This window comes from Moschus berezovskii, chromosome 4 (assembly GCF_049115385.1).
Source record: "Moschus berezovskii isolate FMDL1 chromosome 4, NW_MosBer_1.0, whole genome shotgun sequence".
NCBI classification, from domain to species: Eukaryota; Metazoa; Chordata; class Mammalia; order Artiodactyla; family Moschidae; genus Moschus; species Moschus berezovskii.
Window position 1 is genome coordinate 25,227,570 of NC_142463.1, and position 11,404 is coordinate 25,238,973.

Consider the following 11,404-nt stretch of genomic DNA (forward strand, 5'->3'; position numbering starts at 1 on the left):
TAATGCCGCGGTCCTCGGGCGGGATCGCTTCGGGTTTTTCAAGCTCTGACTCTCTTTCCCTTTTCTTTCTGTCTTTTCCTCGTTCTACTGTTCTCTCATTCTTTTTCTTTTCTCTTTACTCCGAAAGTAAAGAAAATTCATTTAATTCATGAGAAAATAAAAGTGAATTTCCTGCCGTGCTCGCTCCACTCCCGACCAAGCGTTTCCGCGTGGCCCGCCGTCCTGGGTGCGGAGATTGGGCCGGGGGCCTCTGGACGCAGCCCTTCCCACCTGGAAGGTCAACTGCTGCCCGCGCAGCCGCCTCTGAGCCCGGGGCTGGGCAACTGGGGTGGAAAGGCTAGACGAGCGGGGTTGCCACTGCACATCGCAGAACATCGCGCAAGTTCCTCCGCCAAGCCAAGCCGGGGACCGCGGCAGGGGAGGGGCTGGTGCGCGGAAGCGCCTGGCACGTACTGGAGGGATTGCTTCCAGAAAGTTGACCAGGCCCGCGTGCGACATGCTCAGACCTTGACGGTCTTCGATAATGATAGAAACCGGGCTGTTCGCCCCTAGCAAATTCCACTCGCTGGAGCCTTAGAGAGAAAGGTGTCGGCCCCCGTTGGGTCTCCCGCTCTGAGTGAGGGTAAGGGAGTGAGTCTGGGTTAACAGTCCTGCAGGGGCGTAGGACCCAGACCCCCACCTTCCAGCACCTTGAGGTTATGAGGTTAAGGAAATCTATGCGTTAACTGCACCCTAGCAGGGGGGAGGGCGGGGGTGGCTGGAGGAGAGAGAAGAGAATCTGGCGCTGGGGGCAGGAGCCTCCCAGAGCTCCCTTGGATAAAGTTTTCGAGTAATTTTAAACCCCAAACGAAAAGAAATATAGACGTCCGCCTAGTTTGGGAGGCAGAGGCGGGGGGGTGGGCGTTGAGGCCAGGCCGCTGTGAAATTCCCCCACTCCCGTCCCAGTGATCCTGCGGCAGCCAAGGGTCAAGGCACAGGGTTTGGGGTCCCCGCGTTTTATCCCGCTGGTGTAGAAGGAATCTCATTTCCTTAAGATGGGGAGAGGATACAGCCTGGACCCCTGCTCAACCAGAGGGAACCTGCCCATCCCTAGAGCCTGGCCTCTCTCCTCGCATTCACAACCCAACAGGTCCGGGACCACAATCTTTTCTTTTGATGTCCCTAAGGTTCTGATGTCCCCCTATGCTATGTGAGTGCATGTGTCATGGAAGGAGTTAGAGTAACCGTCCTCCGACGAGGTGGCAGTACTCACACCTCCACAGGCCACTTCGCGCTAGTCCTGATCTGAGCTGTGCGCTCAGAGGGGAGCAGACCGGAAGGGGGTCACTGGACCTGGCCGCCAAGGGTGGGGAAATCATGGCCAGATTGAGGCATTAGGGGGTATTCCCCTAACTCACAGCACGCTGGAGTGTGGCTTCACAGCTGGACACACAATCTGCACGTGTGACCTCATTCAGCACAGGTCTTGGACACTCCTTCACACCTGAGCACCTCACGTGGTGGTGGTGGTTTAGTCGCTTGGTCGTGTCCAACTCTTGTGACCCCATGGGATGTAGCCCATCAGGCTCTTCTGTCCATGGGATTTCCCAGGAAAGAAGACTAGAGTGGATTGCCGTTTCCTTCTCCAGGGGATCTAAACGCATCTCTGACGCTGCTCTGCCACCCCAGAGGACCCCTTCCGAAAGTTTGATGGACTTCACAGCCCTCTCATAAGCATGTTCTCATTCTGAGACATCCACTCGGTGTGCGACCTCTCACCCAGAGGTCCACAGACTCCCACCCAGGTGACTGAACACCCAGACCGGAGCACAAGCACTTGTGCCTGGCTCCTCCACGGACCTAACACGACTACAGGGCCCAGCGGGCCGCCGGACCCTGCGCAGAGAAAGTCAGACCTCTGGGACAAATGAGGTGAGAAGAGCAGAAAGCCCGTCTTCACACAGTCGCACACATACACACTCACTCACGCATGTCCTCTTAGTTCAAACTCATTTGCACACACAGTTCTGCTGTGCCAAGTTGTGGGGGCCCCGGGTGAGCGCTCCGAGCAACGAAAATCTACCGCTTGCATGTCTGAGACTGGCCCCCAACCTTCGCCCCCGCCCAGGCGGTGGTGGGGTACAAAGGGACGGCCATGGTGGGGGCCCAGGGTGAGGCCGGGGCTGGGGGCTGTAGGAGGGCGCGGAGGGGGCTGGGGGCGGGGCGCGGTGGCGCTAAGTAGGAGCCGGGCTGGGGACGCGGATGGGGGACCCGGGAGGCAGTGACTTTTGCGCTGTTTGCCCTCGGCCGCGGAGCGAGCAGACGCCATCTGTTTGCCGGCTGCGGCGCGTCCCGTTTAATTACCCTCCCGGCAGCCTAATAGAGATGATATTAAACTAAATCTTTCTGACATTAAAAGTAATTATCCCCAAATCAGTGGCTTCGGGACGGAATTGCCCCTCCCGTCCCTGCCCCTCCCCTGGCCGCGCCAGATTCCGTTAGTTTGGCTGAAACTCCTTACCGGGAAAGGGGGCGCGGGGAAAGGGGAGAAGGAGTCTACGCGGGCCGCCACAAGCACGCTGTCTCCAGCACAACTACAGACGCTGTTGTGCATACGACGTGCGCATGGATACACACACACCTGTACACGCACAGACACACAACGACATCTTCCTCCAGTTCAACTCATTAAGGCTGTCTGCCGCGTGCACCCCCAGATGGACAGGGAGAAGCGCAGCCTGGTTTGCAGTCCCGGTCCCCAGCCCCTAAAATGGTCTTTTTGCGTGGTTGAGGCCTCGGATCTGGCCTAGGCCAGGACCAAAGACCCAGATACAGGTTTGCGGCCACAAAGACCCTCTGCCACCGTGGCGCTTGACTTGGCAGGTGCTCGTCCTGTGAGGGGCCCTGCGCCTCATGCTTCCTTCACATGCGTTCATGAGTCACACCACCCTCTGCCTCTGAGAGGCAAGTCCTGTTATCCCACTTGACAGGTGAGAAGACAGACTCAGAGAGGTGAGGTGACTTGTCCCACATCTTACAACTAGTACGGGACACAGCAGAGTTCCAACTCGGGTGTACCAGGAAAGCCAGAGTCCAGGTTCTGCAGGATTCCAGGCGCGGGCTCTCGCTGGACACGGTGGATGTCTGGGCCTGAGGCCCCTCTCGGAACCCTTATTCAGGCGCCCGCAGGACCGGCCTCTTCCCAGGCTCTCAACTCTCCTAGCGAAAGAGTAAATCGGGGACCTAGCTGCAGGCGGAGGGAGCGAGGGCATCCACGCGGAGAGCGCGGCCGGAACCCCAAGGCAGAGCCCCAGCCACAGCCCTCCTCTGGTTCAAGCCCTTGCCTCGGCAGGTCGCGCCCAGGAGGGGCGGCCGCCCCTTGCCGCCTGGCTTCCTATCTCCACATCCTTCTTGTTGAGCGCATCTGAGCCTGGGACAAACGCGCAGAGTGATGTTCATCACCCCCCTACTCTCTTCTAGTTTTGAGTGCCTACTGTGTACCGCTACTCTGCTGAACGTTTGGTGTGTGCTGTCTTGCTTGTCCGCAGTCCTTGGGGGAGGTGTGACGTGCCGCCTTTCCGGATGAGTAGGCCGAGGTTCCAAGGTTAAGCGAGGCGACGTGACTTGCCCGGGGCTGCAGTGCTGCTGAGCCCAGAGGAAGACCGGCACTCAGATCTGACTCCCACTTCTAGGCGTTTTTCTTCTCACCTTCAGTTCTGGGCTGGTAGGGTCAGACCTGGGGGCTTTCAGTCGATTCCATTCTATTCAACTCGCTGGTTATTCACGGAAACGTGAACATTGGTCATCATTCATTTCATTAATATCGAGCACCTTGTATGTGCCTGGCCCTGAGGACTGGAGATAAGTCAACCGCGATAGGACCTTATAGAGTTCATCGGCCAACTGTGGACCCAGTCACCTAACAATGACCTCCCAGGGAGTACAGGGCTGAGGTGTGAGTGGGCAGAGAAGGGTCAGAGGAACCTTCTGAAGAAAGGGACCCCTGATGCAAGCCTGTAAGTTTCCCAAATGGAAACATTACTGCCTGATCTGATAAGTAAAGCATTTTAGACATCTCAGCAAAGTGTATCTGGAATATTTCTGTGTGCCTACATTTACAAAAATACACTTTTTGTTACTTTTTAAAATTTGCAAATATGATAAGCACTTTTCATATCAATCAATATATCTACATAATCTTTTAAAGAATTGCTTAATATTCCATTGTATGAATGTACCCTAATTTATTTAACCAATTCCCTTTTAATAGGTATTTAAATTTGTTCCCAATATTTGCTATAATAAAAAAAATACAACAAACATCCTTTGTGAATTTGCCTAATTATTTTCTTAGGATAAATTCCTAGAAATAAGACTGATTAGTCAGAGGGTCAGAGGCTTTTTTCAGTTTTTGATTGCTACCTGTCAACAGCACCCAGGAAAAGTTGTATCAGTGGATACACTCAACAGCAGTGCATTTTGCTGATCTTTTTAATCTTTGCCAGTTCAAGCAGGAAAAAGGGATCTTACTGTCACTGTAATTTGCATTTCCTTAGTTTTTCCCATATGTGTTGGTCACTCATGTTTAAAAAAATCTGTGTATATCTTAACTTATTTTTCTAACAGATAGCTTCTCTTTTCCTTAATTTGTAATTGCTTTATATAGTAAAATCAGCAGTATCCTCTCATCTGGACATATGCTGCATTTCTCCATTTTTGTTGATCCTATATTGCTATTGTTATATCAAAACTAACATTTTTCATGTAGTTACTTCTGTCATTTTTTTCTTTATTCTATTTACAGATCATACTTAACAAGAGTTTTTCAAATCCAACTATCCAAAAGTATTTACTATATATTAGCACTTTACAATTTACATTTTTTTACATTTTTGAAATTAATTAGAAAATTAATATTGGAATATGTGAAGGAAGTTTGTGGTTTAATTTCCCCCAATGATTAGTCAGTTATTACAGCACCGCTTAATGACTCACCATGTCCCCACTGACCAAATGCCATACTCTGCCTTCTCAGGTGAACTCAGGTCCTCTCTGCGCTTTCTCATCTAGGGATCTGTTTCCTTTTGCCCTAGTCTCACCCTTTTAATTACTGTAGTTCTGTAATGCTTGAAAGGGCAAGTCACCTTCTGATTCCTGATTCTTCCCTCCCTCCCCAAATTCTCATAGTTATTTTGGAAAGATAGTCTTCTAAATAAATAGAGTGTTTAAGGCTAGTTCCAAAAACCCTTTGGAAATTGATTTAACTGCCTTTAGACATTTGAGGGAGATGATACATCTTCACAATATGGTATTTTTTCATTTAGGACCCAGAATGACTTTCACTTACTCACAACCTTTACAGCCCTTTGTAAATTCTGTCGTGTTTTTTTTTTTTTCCTGTAATTCTGTTTCTTAAGCATTCCTTGGCATTTTATGTGTTGTTGTGAATGAAATCTTTGCACTCATTACAGTGTCTAACTAGTTATGACAGGAGCACAAGAAAGTTATGGGTTATAGTATATTTATCTTGAAACCAGTCTCCTTTCTGACCCCTCCCCCTTTTAAATTAGTTCTCACAGTTTCCTGGAGCTGAGTTTGGAAGGACTTGGAATTGACCAGGCCAAGGAAGGGAGGGAGGGAGAGGCAATTTTGCACAGACAAAACATTGCAGAGGCCCATGTGATTTGCAGGTCCTCCTGGGACTTTGAAGATGGTGTTAACCTGCAGGGCGGTCTTCTGGAGTTTTCTTCTCCTGGTCTCCATCTCCCAAGACGGCCTTTGGAAACAGCAATTGGGGAATCAGCCCTGGGGGCCGACAGGCCATCTAAACTTAAGTCACTGCTGTGCTATGTGACCCACGCTGGGCTCACCTCCTGGCCACCCTGAAATCAGACTACTTGGAGGAGGGCAGTGGCCAGGCCACCAAATTTCAGGGGAAGAGAATTCAAAGAGGACAGGCATTAGGGCTAGGCTGTCACCTCGGTCTGAGTTCCAACTCCACTTCAGAAATGCGTGTGTTAGCACCCAGTTATGCATAACCCAGTTATGCACCCAGACTGTAATCCCCAGGTCACTGACCAAAATGAAGATATGAGGGAGGGATGGGGCTTGGAGGGAAGAGACCTAACCCACCCTCACTGGCAGCCCCAGCCCCCACCCTGGGCCTCTTTCCCTCAGATAAAAGAGTTCTGCTATTCTAACTTCCACCCCCACAGCCCCACCGCCCATTCCCTCCACCCATTCTTTTGCGCTAGGACCGCCCTAGTCTTTAAACTGTGTATGGTGGGTGAGTTCCAAGCTGCATGACTGGTTCAGGACCCGAAACTGGTTGACCTGGAGCCCAACATGTTAACTCTCCTGGCCGCGGTGGTGGCAAGGTTGGGGTCAGGAAGCTGGCTCACAAATAGGCCTTTGTGCCCCAGTGGGTGGTTCAGACTCTAGGCTTGAGGTGATAACTAGGTACAGACCACCAACCCCGCTCCCCCTTCCAGGTTCCTAAGCCCAGGCCAGTAAGTTACCTGGAAATTTCTGCTGATGCTCTAGTACCCAGCCCCTTGGATCCCTTACCATCCTTGTCAGAGGCACAGTAGGCACAGTGTGACCCTGCAAGCTCTCCAAGTGCCTCTGCATTCCCCTGTCCCCTCTCTGAAGCAATGCAGTCACATCATGTCATATCGGAGGAACCTGAGAGAAGTGACTTTTCTAGGCTCATCCAGCTAGGTATGGGGTGGGGGAAGCGAACTGTTCTCTGCATCTACAGAAGAGACTGGTTTGTGACTTGGAGGAGCTGAGGCCACTTTCGTCACCCTCATTTCCCTGAACTGATCCCCTGGGGATGGGTGGAGGCCGGGTGGAGGCAGGTGTTTGGAGCCTCTTCTCTTAGGGGTTTCTTCACTCTTTTCTGTGCACCTAGAACCCCACTTCACCCCTCAGGATGGGCCACGCTGTGCCTCACTGCTGGGCAAGAGTCCAGCACCACCTTTCACACATCCTCGGCACCTTTGGTCACAAGGCCTGGCTAAACAGGGCTGCCAGTATGGAAGCGAACCTGGGCTGGAGTCCTACTTTTGTCACATTTCCTCCTTTTTGTCACTTGGGAGTAGCACTAAGGCTTTCATGGGCGCATCGTGAGGCTTCAGTAACACAAGTGATGTAAAGTCCTCAGTGTTTGACACTAGCGGACTCAGGTGTACTGGATATTCTTATTTGTTAGCAGTTGTTGGATGAATGATTTTCTCTGTCTTCAGAGAGGAAAACTGTTCCTTTTTCAGTACTTTTTTTTTGCCTCCATCAGAAGGAAGATTGGGGAGCTGGTGACAGGAGGTGCCTCCACACTTGAATCAAAATCTGAAAACCCCCTCCAGAGTTAGGATTCTGATGGATCTGCATGGCTCAGAGAGCTTGTAGCAGGCCCGGGGTATTCCCTTCCTCGGTCACTTCACCCACTCTGCCCACCACCTTCTCCTGGGACTCCATTAACCAGAGCATGTCTGTTGCAAAGCACAAAGTGGTACAGTGTCAGTGAGAAAGAAGCAGCCCAGCTCAGGGCACACCCCCAGCCTCTGGAAGCATCCCCAGCTTTCTCCTCTCAGGGGCCTCCACTATTTGGAGCACACGTGGCACTGCTGACTCCTAGGAGAGCTCCCCTAGTAGGGCTCTGGACCCCCATGGCACAATATCATTTTCATTCCACGGAACCTGTTCTTCATTCTGTTCATGACTTCCCATAGCACGTAAAAAACTCATAAAATGTACCCCTTTTCGTATGAAGAAACGGAGGCACATAGGCAATAGCTGTGCAAGCCAGTTCCCCACTGATGCTTGGTGTGGTTGAGGAGGCCAGAAGGGAGGCCTTGGCTGTCACTTCATTGCTCTGGCCTTCCATTTTCTCATCTGTAGGGAGCCCTGCTGACTTGGAAATGCTCTGAAATGAGAGGACTATGCAGACCCTGCTAGGAAGATGATGATCCCCATGTAGGGTGTGGACCCAGCTGAGGCCCTGGCATCCGCCTCTGGAGTAGAGCAAAGTTCCTTGCCTCCACACCTGGTTCCCATGCATGTGCTTCCACCTGACCCACCAAAAATTTCAGTAAGACTCTCCTTGTTGCCACCTCCTTGGAAAAGTCCTACACAAATGTTAGCAGTGTGTGTCCAAGGAAGGCAAGAACATTTCCAGGGGCCTGGAGACCTGAGCCCAGAGGGGCAGATCTGATCCCTAGGATTCCTACCTTCTCCAACTCTGGGATCTGACTCTTGGACTTGGGCAGCCCATTCATTACAGAGGGGACTCTGGCCAGAGCTCCTACATAGGGTTCACCCCTCCCCAGAGCCACTCTGACTGGCTGCCTGAGGGCCTCCTCTGGGGTCCCACATCTCCTGGCACTCCTCTAAGCATTGTCCACACTGCCCTGGAGTTGGTGGCCCCAGGCCGACCTGGGACTTCTGGATCAGGGGTAGAGGCTGCAAATCTGTGTTTAACAAAAAGTCTAAATGGTGAATGGATGTGTGAATCAAAACTGACCAAATTTCCACAAGGAAAAAGGCACTTAAGTGCCCTTAAAATTACTTCAATTAAATGCTGGTTTGATGAAAATGCATGATGGAAAAAGTGTTCATCTTAGAGTATGCTATATAGTAGCTGTGAGACTTTGGGCAAATGATTTAACCTCACTAAGCCTCAGTTTATCAACGTAAGAGACAGGGATTGTAGATCCTGTATATTTCACCTCAGGGGGCAGTTTTGTAATTCATTCATTCATATAACATTGACTGTCTGTGCCCTATGCCAGGCCCAGTGAGGACACACCTGTCATGGTCCACAGAGACTTCTGTGTAAATAATCACAATAATATGATACGTGCTCTACTGGTGGTAAGCACAGGAACTAGAAGGGGCCCTAACTTGTCCTGGGGATTCCATGAGGGCTACCTGGAGGAGGAGTAGGGGGGTGGAGTGATCATTGCCTGAGTTCTGGAGACAAACTGCCTGTGCTTGAATCTGACTTCTTGGTTTACAGCTGTATGACCTCGGGCAAATTACTTACCTAATCTCTTGTGCTTTAATTTGCTCAGCAATAAAGTGGGGATAGTAATATTAATAGTTTCTACTTCAAAGGATTGCTGTGAGATGTAAATGAGTTAATACAAGTAAAGCACTTAGTGCCGGGCATACAGTAAACATGATATGAATATTCACTATCGTAACAGCCATCTATCAAGCACCTACATAGTGCCAGGTCTGTGCTAAGGGATCTGTCAATGATCAGACTGACATGGACTCTACCCTCATGAAGGCAAAATCGAAGGCAAAATCTGAACTGAGTATCAAAGTACAAATTGCTTCTTATCTAAGGAAAGTTTGGAACAGCAGAAGGCAAAGGAAGGAACTCAGTGGGTGCTGACATTTCACAGGCAAGCAGAGCAGGAAGACTACAGAGTGGACAGAGCGGGGAGGGAAAATAAAGAAGTGCAGAATCCTGGAAGGCAGAGGGAAGTGGGTGAGAATGTTCAGTTCAGTTCAGTCGCTCAGTCGTGTCCGACTCTTTGCGACCCCATGAATCACAGCACGCCAGGCCTCCCTGTCCATCACCAACTCCCAGAGTTCACTCAAACTCATGTCCATCGAGTCGGTGATGCCATCCAGCCATCTCATCCTCTGTTGTCCCCTTCTCCTCCTGCCCCCAATCCCTCCCAGCATCAGAGTCTTTTCCAGTGAGTCAACTCTTCGCATGAGGTGGCCAAAGTACTGGAGTTCACTATATTATCTGTGGGCTAGAAGTTACAGCTACTGAAGCAGCTCATGGAAGGCGCCTCACTCATGAGGGGAAACAGAGCAGGCGTGAGGGTTGGGCTCAGATCCAGACTGGAAGGTCAGCTTCTTTCCCTACTTGGACACGTCTCTTGGACAGTGTCACAGTTTCTCCGAGCCTCAGTTTTCCTGTTACATAAGGGACATCAACAGCAGGGGCCTTACAGTGATGCTGAGGCAGTTGTGGGAGGACAGTGCATAGAGCCTCCGGTGCCATGCAGGGCTTACCTGTGCACTCAATACCAATTCCGCTACTCTTTGTCTCTCCTCACCAGCGCCAGTTGGTTTTGCTCCAGCTCCAATTAATTAACTGCTTCAGTAACTACTGGGTGCATGACAGCTATGTGCCAGACCCGGGGCTGGCTCAGGGAATAAACAGATGACTACGATCTGGTCTCTGCTCTCACAATGTTCCCAGAAAGGCTGGATGTTAGAGGTGGAAGTGACCACCTTATTAGTATTGATACGTGACCATCATTATTTCTTTGTTTGAATTTGGTTAGTAAGTCCAAATTACTGTGTGCTTACTTCGAGTCATTTTGCTAGGGCTTGAGGATATGAAGTAACTCAGACTCTTTGGGGAGCTCAGTCTGGGGTCAGGGGGAGGGAGAACATGCGAGCTGAGAGTTCCAGTTCAGAGTGATTCAGTGCTGCAACAAATCCAATCCAGCTCAGCACAGGCCCCTAACCTGGACAGTGTGTGGGGGTGTGGCCATGGTCCGGTAAGCCATCGTGGAGGAAGTGAAGCCTGAACTGAAAGTGAGGGCTGGATGGATAGATGGCGCAAGGAGTCTCATGGTGATGGAAGAGCAGTCAGGGGAGAGGGACTAGAAAGTTGATGCTTTTAGGAAACTGCAGGTATTTCAGGATATGTGTTGAGGGCATGGCTGGAGATACAGATGGGGAGGGAAGTAGGGACAGATGACAGGTGGTTTAAATCCAAGCCAAGTTTGGATTTATTTGGAGGGCAATGGGAAGCCTTTGAGGGGATAGAAGCAGGGGTGTGGCATGGTAAGGCAGGTGTTTTAGAAAGCTCTTCTGGCAGTTAGATGGAGACTGGCTAGAAGAGAAAGGACTGGAGAAAGGGAGATCAGTTAGAATGTAGTTTTATAAGCCAAATGAGAAATGAAGGTCAGTATGGATGTGAAAGTTGGACTGTGAAGAAAGCTGATCGCCGAAGAATTGATGCTTTTGAACTGTGGTGTTGGAGAAGACTCTTGAGAGTCCCTTGTACCGCAAGGAGATCCAACCAGTCCATTCTAAGGGAGATTGATCCTGGGTGTTCATTGGAAGGACTGATGCTAAAGCTCAAACTGCAATACTTTGGCCACCTCATGCGAAGAGCTGACTCATTGGAAGAGACCCTGATGCTGGGAAAGATTGAGGGCAAGAGGAGAAGGGGATGACAGAGGATGAGATGGTTGGATGGCATCACCGACTTTGTGGACGTGAGTTTGAGTGAACTCCGGGAGTTGGTGATGGATAGGGAGGCCTGGCGTGCTGTGATTCATGGGGTCGCGGAGAGTCTGAACGACTGAGCGACTGAACTGAACTGAACTGAACTGAACTGAAGGGCAAAGGATGAAGGAGTAGGGAGTAGAGTTTGGAGATGTCAGAG